The sequence below is a fragment of the Pteropus vampyrus genome, unplaced genomic scaffold (assembly GCF_000151845.1).
Source record: "Pteropus vampyrus isolate Shadow unplaced genomic scaffold, Pvam_2.0 Scaffold114, whole genome shotgun sequence".
Classification (NCBI taxonomy): Eukaryota; Metazoa; Chordata; class Mammalia; order Chiroptera; family Pteropodidae; genus Pteropus; species Pteropus vampyrus.
In genome coordinates, this window is record NW_011888895.1 from 2,800,995 (window position 1) to 2,809,746 (window position 8,752).

At 47.4% G+C, this 8,752-nt stretch overlaps 1 protein-coding gene across 5 annotated transcripts in view; it reads right to left on the minus strand.

Moving 5' to 3' along the window:
- Positions 1 to 8,752, minus strand: part of KCNE2 (potassium voltage-gated channel subfamily E regulatory subunit 2) — a 189,575-nt gene that overhangs the window by 101,818 nt on the left and 79,005 nt on the right. The window contains exon 3 of one of the 5 annotated variants that reach the window (XR_002781707.1): positions 35 to 2,809. The exons of 3 other annotated variants lie outside the window; for them this stretch is intronic. The gene's annotated coding sequence lies outside the window, so the exon portion shown is untranslated. Of the gene's footprint in view, positions 1 to 34; positions 2,810 to 3,998; positions 7,134 to 8,752 lie in introns of those variants that run through there. One more of the 5 variants, XR_002781705.1, reaches the window with a different exon arrangement.

The window sequence follows — 8,752 nt, forward strand, 5'->3', positions numbered from 1 at the left end:
TGTTCTAAAATAAAAAGTTTACTAAAATAAAATAAAAAGTTACCTAAAAACCAAACCCACACCAGCAGAGGCAGACCTCTCTTTAGCGCCACCAGCGGCTCCCCAGTTTGGGACCGTCTGAATCCTCTCGGCTCCCGTTGGCTGCCATAGTTGCTACAGACTTCCTGCTTTCTGCCCTGGGACCCCTCGCTCTGTTTTTTGAATCCATTTGCGTTCCCCTTCTTCCTCCACCCTTAGCACTTCATAAGACCCAGCTGAGGGTCCCTTGTCCTCCACATCATGGTGTCTAGGTCCAAGTCAGACATCCGGGCAAAACACTGGGCGAGCATGAGTTCTCACTCAAGGACGGTGAGGGCTTAAAGAGACTACCACGTACCACAGCCACACGGCTCTCTGCTGCTTCTGCTCATTCTAGTGAGAGGCTTTATCAGGAAAGATCAAATGTATTCCCAGACTCTAAAGACCTAGAACATTCTCAAGCTCTGAAGTTCCAAGTTACCCCTGCTCTTCCTCTAAGGTAATGCACAAGATTCTTGCTTGCAAATAGCTTTTAAATAGCTACAAAGCATGCACTTGGCCCATAATACTTGTCCTGGCCCTAGACTCACATCCTAGAGTTCCCCCTCTCCCTATTCGTTATTTCCACTGCCTTTACCTCTCTGTACCCCAAAGCATCAGCTTAGTACTACAAAGACACCACAGAAAACAGATAAAGGAGGCCAGGGCACAGGGATAAACACGTGAGTGGGAAAATGGTGCACCACCCCAAAAAGAATGGTCAAAACGAACACGAAACAGCCGGGGTCTTAACCAAGGCCATAGCCATGAGTTTGCAGGGGATGCTGCTGAGGGTGGCATATGTCTCGGTGCCACGACGCACCAGTCAAGACAGAGGGTGGAGAAACCAAAAAAAAGTATGTACTTTATCTGGAAAAAGTCAAGAGACACCTGAAGAAGAGCCCAAGAAAGGCTGAATACAGACAAAAGGAAATGGGGTTTGTTTAGTGGCTGCTGGGACAAATTACCACAAACTCGATGACTTAAAACCACAGAAATTTATTCTTTCACAGTTCCGATGGGTAAAGGTCTGAAATCAGCGGGTCAGCAAGGCTATGCTCCCTTGAGAGACTCTAAGAGATCATTTTTTTTCTCCTCTTCCAGCTTCTGGTGGTTGCAGGCATTCCTTGGCTTGTGACCACGTCAACTCAGTCTCTGCCTCCCTCTGCACATGGCCACCCGCTCTGTGTCTGTGTCTGTATCTGTGTCTTCCCTCTGTCTCTTATGAGGACACTCGTAACTGGATTTCAAGCCTCCTTGGGTAATCTAGGATAATCTCATCTCAAACTGCCTGCTTTTATTTAACTATATTCACAAAAACCCCTTTTTCCAAAAAGGCCGCATTCAAAGGATCTGGGACATAAACATATTTTGGGGGGGGGGCCACCATTCAAGCTACTACATAGAACTTAAGAGGAAGGATTGAAGTCACTGTCTCTCTTAAGCATTAAAAAACAAACATCTCAAGTGTGGATGTTTGATGGTTGATGATAAACAGATTATTTTCACACATTGGGCACAGCAGGGGTGTGATGTATTTGGGCCTTATTCGATTTCAATCCTGCAGTTTAAAAAACACAGGAGCCCACACTCCACCCCAGACTGAATGAGAATCTCCAGGAGATGGGGCTTGGGTGTCCATTTTTTCAAAGCTTTCCGGGTGATTCTAATATGTAACCAGGGTTATGAACTAGGAGAGAGGGGAAAGGTTGTGGGCACAGAATTTTTATGAGTCTCCCAGCCCACTCTGAGAGCAAGCAGAAGAGTGGCTTGTCCCCCTTCGAGCCCACTGACCCAAGCAGAAATGCCACCGTGCCCAGTCATCAGGCATTTCTCAGCATTTGAGGGCAAGAGACGTGCCCTAGGACCCGCCCCCTCCAGAGCAGGGACGGTCAGGGACATAATGGAGTAGATTTCCTTGGCTTCTCACCGCCAGTGTTTGAGCAATCTCCCAGACACAGGTGCATTCCTCCCACACGTAAGTCCGTGACCACAAGTGAATCACACCCCTTTCTGTACTAGATCCTCCTCCCCAAACAGGTGTATCCCACCCAGCTCACAGTGATCCTGCTAAAAACAGTGTTTTCCTGAAGGTGCTCTCCCAGAAGAAAATCACATCTGTATGTAATCAAACTCGATCAGATGAGAAAGAAGAGTCAACTCATCAGAGTTATTAGATTTGCATTGCAAGGAAAATTAGGTCTGCATCTCCCTGAAACAAATATACACTCTCAGTCATATAATAGAAAAATGCATCAAACAGCATCTAAAATGAAGTATTAATATGCCTCATTTGTTTTCAATACTGCTTTTTCACATGGGTGACATCAAAGGAAGCACCACTTAAACAGAAATGGCACCAAACTGACCTGCCTTTGAAAGGGAACAAGTAACTCACTGTCCTGTAATCACTACTTGGATCCATTGAAACGGTCACTCTAAGTGACTCCTTGGGCTTCATACCAATCAGTCTCAAAGCTACAGGCAAAGCCCGAGAGGACAATGTCCCATTGTTCAGAATAAGAAAAAGATGATTAGATACTTCTCGAGGTCATTCTGACTTAGCAAAAGAGAAAAGTGAAGACAAAATAAAAAATACTCGCTCTTTCATGTCGATTTTGGGTTGGGGGACGGAGAGGGGGCGTCCAGAACAGGATTCCGTGGGATGGTGACTCCGGACTCAAACGCTCACAGAGAAGGGCATTAACTAAAGAACATGATGCTTCTTTTTCTTTTCTCTCAGAATCACCGCCTTCCATAAGGTAATAAAAGAATAGTCTATTTATATTGTGTTAAGAAAATAACACAAATAGTAAGTCATGATGTGGTAGTCATTACTTATACCTTCCAGATTTCCCTAGATCTTCTCTTGGGCCCATGACCCTGAAGTAGGGTATGGCCATGTCACTTGCTTTGGCCAATAAAATGGTGAGAGAAGTGACATGTGTAACTTCTGGGCCATAGTGTTTAAGGACCTGTGCATGATTTGCTGCTCTCTCCCACGTCCTCAGTGGCCAGCAGCACCCCAGATAGTGGTGGCCCCACCAGCCTGGCTCCCAGAACGAGGGCATGAGAGGCAATATCACTCGGTCAATCCACAGTGGAAATGTATCACGCATGAGAAATGAAACTCAGCTGTTAGATGTCACTACGATTTGGGGGTGCTGTTACCGTATCCTCACCCAGCCCAATCAGATCTGAATATGTGACATGAAAAGAAAAAGGTTGTTTTATAAAATTCAAGTCAACTATGAAATAGCATTTTTATACCTATCAAATTAGCAAAAAAGAAATTAAACGATAAAAATCTGATGCTAGGAATACTTGGGGTAGAAAAACATTACTGACAACTATATAACTTGATACTAGATCTCTGGAGCATTATCTAGTGCTACCTAACAAGAATCGAAAAATATTCACTCCCTTAACCCAATCATTCCTTTCTGGGAATTTATTCTTATGGAAATAATCCCAAGGAGCTGTTGAAAATTAACTACAGAGCTGTTTACAGCAGTTCTGTTCATAATGGCCCAAAACAGGAAAAATCAAAATGCCTGACAATTAGGTAAGGTTAATAAACTATAGCAAATCACATATTTAATATGTAAATTACTAAAACCAGTGGAACAGTGACTATGACATAAAGTTCAGTGAAAAAGTATCCCCCTCTGCATGCTAACTATAACCACACAGACCTTTAGCTCCAATGGAAGAAACAGCTCTTTCCACTAGAATATACGCCCCACGTGGGCAGGATTTTTCTGAGTCCTGTTCCCTACCACATCCCAGGGGCCTGGAGGCCTGGCACAGGGAAGATAGTCTGGCATATGTTCTGTTGTGGTAATTAACTAATTAATTCATCTTTATAAAAACCCCCAAAGCCAAGCATAATGTGAATGTCCCCAATTGATAACTAGAAAAAAAAAATGAGTTTTTGAGAGGTTTTTTTATTTGGTTGGTTTTTGGAGGGTTTTGTTTTTGTTTTTGTTTTTTGGCACATTTTTCTAGAACGTTTCAGCTTTTTTAAGGACTCTCTCTGAAAGGATGCCTAACTCCTCAGTTCTCCTCCACACAGTCCCTCCTGTGAAGCGTTTCTTCTGTAATCTTCACAGTGGGGGGAAGGCTGAGAGGTACACAGAGACTTAGAAACCAGGCAGGGGGCAGGAGGAAGCCATATCGGGGCTCCGTTTCTCTTGTCTGAGTTCCGATCCTGGCTCCAGTAGCCCCTCAGGGCCCAGACAGAAGGACGACGTCTTGGGTGAGAACATCAATGTAAGAAAACGTGTAAACTATACGAAGAGTTAGTCGAACGTTGGGTATTCGGCTTCCTCCTCTACCTGCTTCCTAGGGTGCTTATAAGAAGCCGAAGAGAAGGTACATGCCAAGGCTGCGTATACTATAAAGCCCTTTGACAAGGCTCACGTTGGGAGGGAATCGGGGGGGCGGGGCGGTGGCGAGAGCGCATGGAAAAACTTATTGGGGTAGCTGTGGCCGCTGTGAGCTCAGATCCTCCGTTTCCTCCCTAAAGCTTAGCGTGGAGGAGGGAGACAGTTGCTTCGATGTCCACGGCCCACTGGTTGGTCCAAACACAGGTCTCCTTCCCGCCAGCCCCTGCACCTCCAGCAGCACCTGCAAAGCCGGCACACGCCCAGGAGACATCAGTGAAGGCTGCTGGAAACTGGAAGATCAGCCAAAGCTTCATCCATCAGAGCAGTTCAGGCAACACCCAAGGGAAATGAGTCCCAGATGCTCCCCGTATTAGTTATCTAGCGCCATGTAACAAATCATCCCAAAACTTAGTGGCTGGAAACAATACACATTGATCATTTCATAATTCCTGTCAGTCAGAATTCTAGATGTGGCTTAGCTCAATGCCTCTGGCTTAGCGTCTCTCAGGAGATTTTAGTCAAACTGTCAGCCAGAGCTGCAGTTTTATCCAAAGGCTTGGTTGGAGTAGAGGGGATCCATTTTCAAGCTCACTCATGTTGCTTAAAAATGTCCTTCTTGACACACGGACCTCTCCATAGAGCTGCCTTACAACATGGCAGCTGGATTCTCCAAGGATGAGTGATCCAAAGGAGAGTGAGCACCCAAGATGGAAGACGCAATCTTTTTTTTTATAACTTAATCTCAAAAGTGACATCTCATCACTTCTGGCCTATTCTATTTGTTAAAGGAGAATCGATAAGTCCAGCACACACTCCAGAAGGGATTACACAAAGGCATAAATACCAGGAGGCAGGGATCATTGGAGTACATCCTGGAGGCTGCCTACTACCCTCCCTCTGCCCCACGTTCACCCCATACATAGTGGTGTTTACGCCTCGGCCAGAAGCTATGCCACCTACCACGCTCAACACGCTGCAGATCCAGTCCTGTGCCCAGTATGCTCCACAATGGTTTAGAAAACTGGAAAGATCTCATCAGGTCGACTTACAAGAAGAACCACGTGGAAACCCACAGCCCAGATTCACCCCACCTCTAATACTATCTCAGTCGATTCAGGCTGATATAACAAAAATACCATACATTGGGTGGCTTATAAACGATAATTTATTTCTCACAGTTTTGGAGTCTGGAAGTCCAAGATCAAGGTGCCGGCAGGTTTGGTATCTGGTGAGCCCACTTCCTAGATGACCATCTTCTTGCTGTGCCCTCATGTGGCAAAGGGGCGAGAGGGTTCTCTGGGGTCTCTCGTCTAAGTCCCCGCTCTTGAGTCTCCACCTCCATGACCTAACCCCCTTCCGGCTAATCTACCTCTAAATACCACCACAGTGGCCATTAGGTTTCAATATAGGAATTTTGAGGAGACGCAAACATATAGCAAACATACACCAACTTAAAGCAAAATGATGAACTTGTTACGGCACAATAAAGAATAGTGGTCAGGGGTGTACTCTCTGGTGCCAGGCCGTCTGGGCTACAGTCTTGATTCTACCCCTTAATGATTGTGTGACCTCAGCCGAGGTTCTCACCCTCTCTGAGTCCGTTTCCTCATCTGTACAATGGTACCTACCTCATAGGGCTGAGGATTAGAGGAAGCATAGGTAAAACACTTAGAACAGTGTTTGGCATCCAGCAAACTCTCAATAAATGCGAATCGTCGACTCGTCCTGTTCATCATAGGCAATTTCAACAACAAGATCATCTATGTTGACAAAGGGGTTGGGCTGATCATTTTCCCCGAACTTCCCTCTCAGCAGCCGTGGACTTCTGAATATGGTCTTCAAGCAGTTTTCAACAGAAGACAAATTTCCACAGAAGGCCAAGCTCCATGCACTGCACGTAAACGCTTGGCCGTCTGGCTTTGCTTGGGCCACCATGAGCCATGGAAGCAACAGGAACACGATAGTTTGCTTTCTGTCTCTGCTAATCCACAGAACAGACGTGGCCTGGACGCTCCCCACTCCAGGCCGTCTTCAGGAGGCATGACGCCCCACAACTCTGTGTTCCCAGTGGACGCGATCCCCATAAATCAGGCCACCGATTCCAACCCCCAAACCTGCAGCAGAGGGGTTCGTGGCAGCAAGCTTTTCTGTTGTTAGCTTATGATTTTTTGTCTAATTATTTAGTCCTATAACGCGACTGGTTGCAACTAGAGAAGTGATGATTTTAGCTGTGATTTCTCGTGCAAGCCGAGCGTAGGTCTCCTGTCCGTGTCCCTTGGTGAATTTGAAAGCGAGAGCAGCAGATTGTGGCAAATCTCTCACAGCGGACTCCGGTCCCGCAGAGAAAGCCAAGTAGAGAACTCCCAAACCAAAGGCAGACGAGAGCTGGGACAGACAAGGGGGCACGAATAGCTCCTGGCACCACTTGTCAAGGAGCCCACTGACAGCACCAAGCACTGTGACCACCTCAACGTGGGCTCAGCTCCTCAGGGGCAATGAGCCCGGCCCCCAGCAATCCTGCTGCTCCATGTCACAGGGGCTGCATCACGCCCGAAGCTCTGCCTCTTCACCTTTCGAGAAGCACATTCACTGCCCTTGCTTCTCATTCTTTCCGAGAAATACGTTTTCTCTTTTGTCCCTGTGTTCCCTGCTCCTCAGACTTGGGTGTCTGCAAATCAGCTGGATGGCCTGAAAAAAAATACCTTTTTGCTCCGCATCCCGTTGCTGGCTAAGCGAGCTCAGCCAAGTCCCCTCACCTCCACGAACTCCAGTTTACTGCTCTGTCAAGAAAAGAAGGGTCGAGCAGCGAGGATCCTGTGGCACGTTTTAGTCCTGTGCTTCTGATTCTCTAAGTGGATGGCTGTAGGTCACAAGCTCCCTGCTGCCCACCGCTCATCAGAGAGTAGGACATCTCTGTGCCCCACAGTCTGCTTGAACATCCTCCCTCCTCCCCATCCCACGAGCCCAGGACCTGAGTGGGACGGGATAGGCCCCTTGAGTCCCTCCCCCAGTGGCTAGGGGAATGAGCCTGGTTTGAAGACCCCAGCATGGGGGGAGATAGTTTGTCAAAAAAAAAAGTGAGTATATAAATTAAGATTCTCTTACAGGAAACATGCTCGGCAATGAAGCTTAAATCTGCGGAGTGTGTGTGTGTGTGTGTGTGTGTGTGTGTGTGTGTGTGTGGTGTGTGTAGGGTGGGGGGGATGTTTATTGCCAGATCTACTTTTTCAACAACAGTTGATACTAGGATAAAAGGTTTTTGTTGGCATCAGAAAAGCAAATCACTATACAGGACGTTTTGGAAGACGCTGGTGAAACTTGAATATGGGCTATATATTACATAGTAGCATTGTATAAGTGTTAACTTTTCTGAGCATTAATCCCAGTGATTACACTGGGATTCTGAAAACGACTGTCCATATTCTTAGCATTCAGAGGATGAAGGGTCATGGTGTCTACAACTTATTCTCTAACGCTTCAGTAAATGATGAAAATAATAGGTCCACGTACGGAGAGAGCTAAGAGCACACGTGGCTGTGCCGACCACAGGCAAGCACAGGTCCAGGCCAGACGGATGTCCACAACTTTTCTGTTAATTAAGTTAACCGTCCCTCTGGTTTCAACACATCATGATAAGGGCCAAGAAGCTGAGCCGGCCTGGCACAGCTGTGTTTCGCTGGAGTGACGCCAGGGAGGGAGACCATCGGCTGGGGAGAAAGGCAGGCCGCCATGACTGAAGGCCACCCAAACATAGCGGGCCACCGAGAGGGGCAGCCCCTCAGCCCTGGAGGTTGGGGGGCTTCTTCCCAGGGGCATCCAATCTGACTCTTCCTAGTTCCAAACAGGGCTGCCACTTAGGCCAACCGCCTTCCTCCGCCCCCCGACAAGCATTAGCGCTTTCTCTCCTTCCTAAACCTCTGCTTTGCATTTCCGTTTTTGATCAGGGTTAGATCAGCACTGGACTGGGCTGCCCCCAGGAGGCAGGAGAGCTGGCCCCTTGGCCACCTGTGCCACATGGCCGTGAGTCAACACCACCACTCGACAGACGTCACAGACCCAAGACCTGTTCAAAGGGATTAGACAACCACAGGTCTTTTGAATGGCATTGCCTATCTCAAATCATTGTGATTGCTCCTGTAAGGAAACATCATTACGGTCACAAAAGAGTGGGCATCTGCCACCACCTTGTACCCCGGTCATCTCAGATGGAGTAGGGGCTGGGGGACGGCCCGCACACGGAGGGCTTGGAGGCCAAAACCGCACCTCACCTGGCTTTTCCCAAACCTTATGCTCCTCCTCCTACAGCC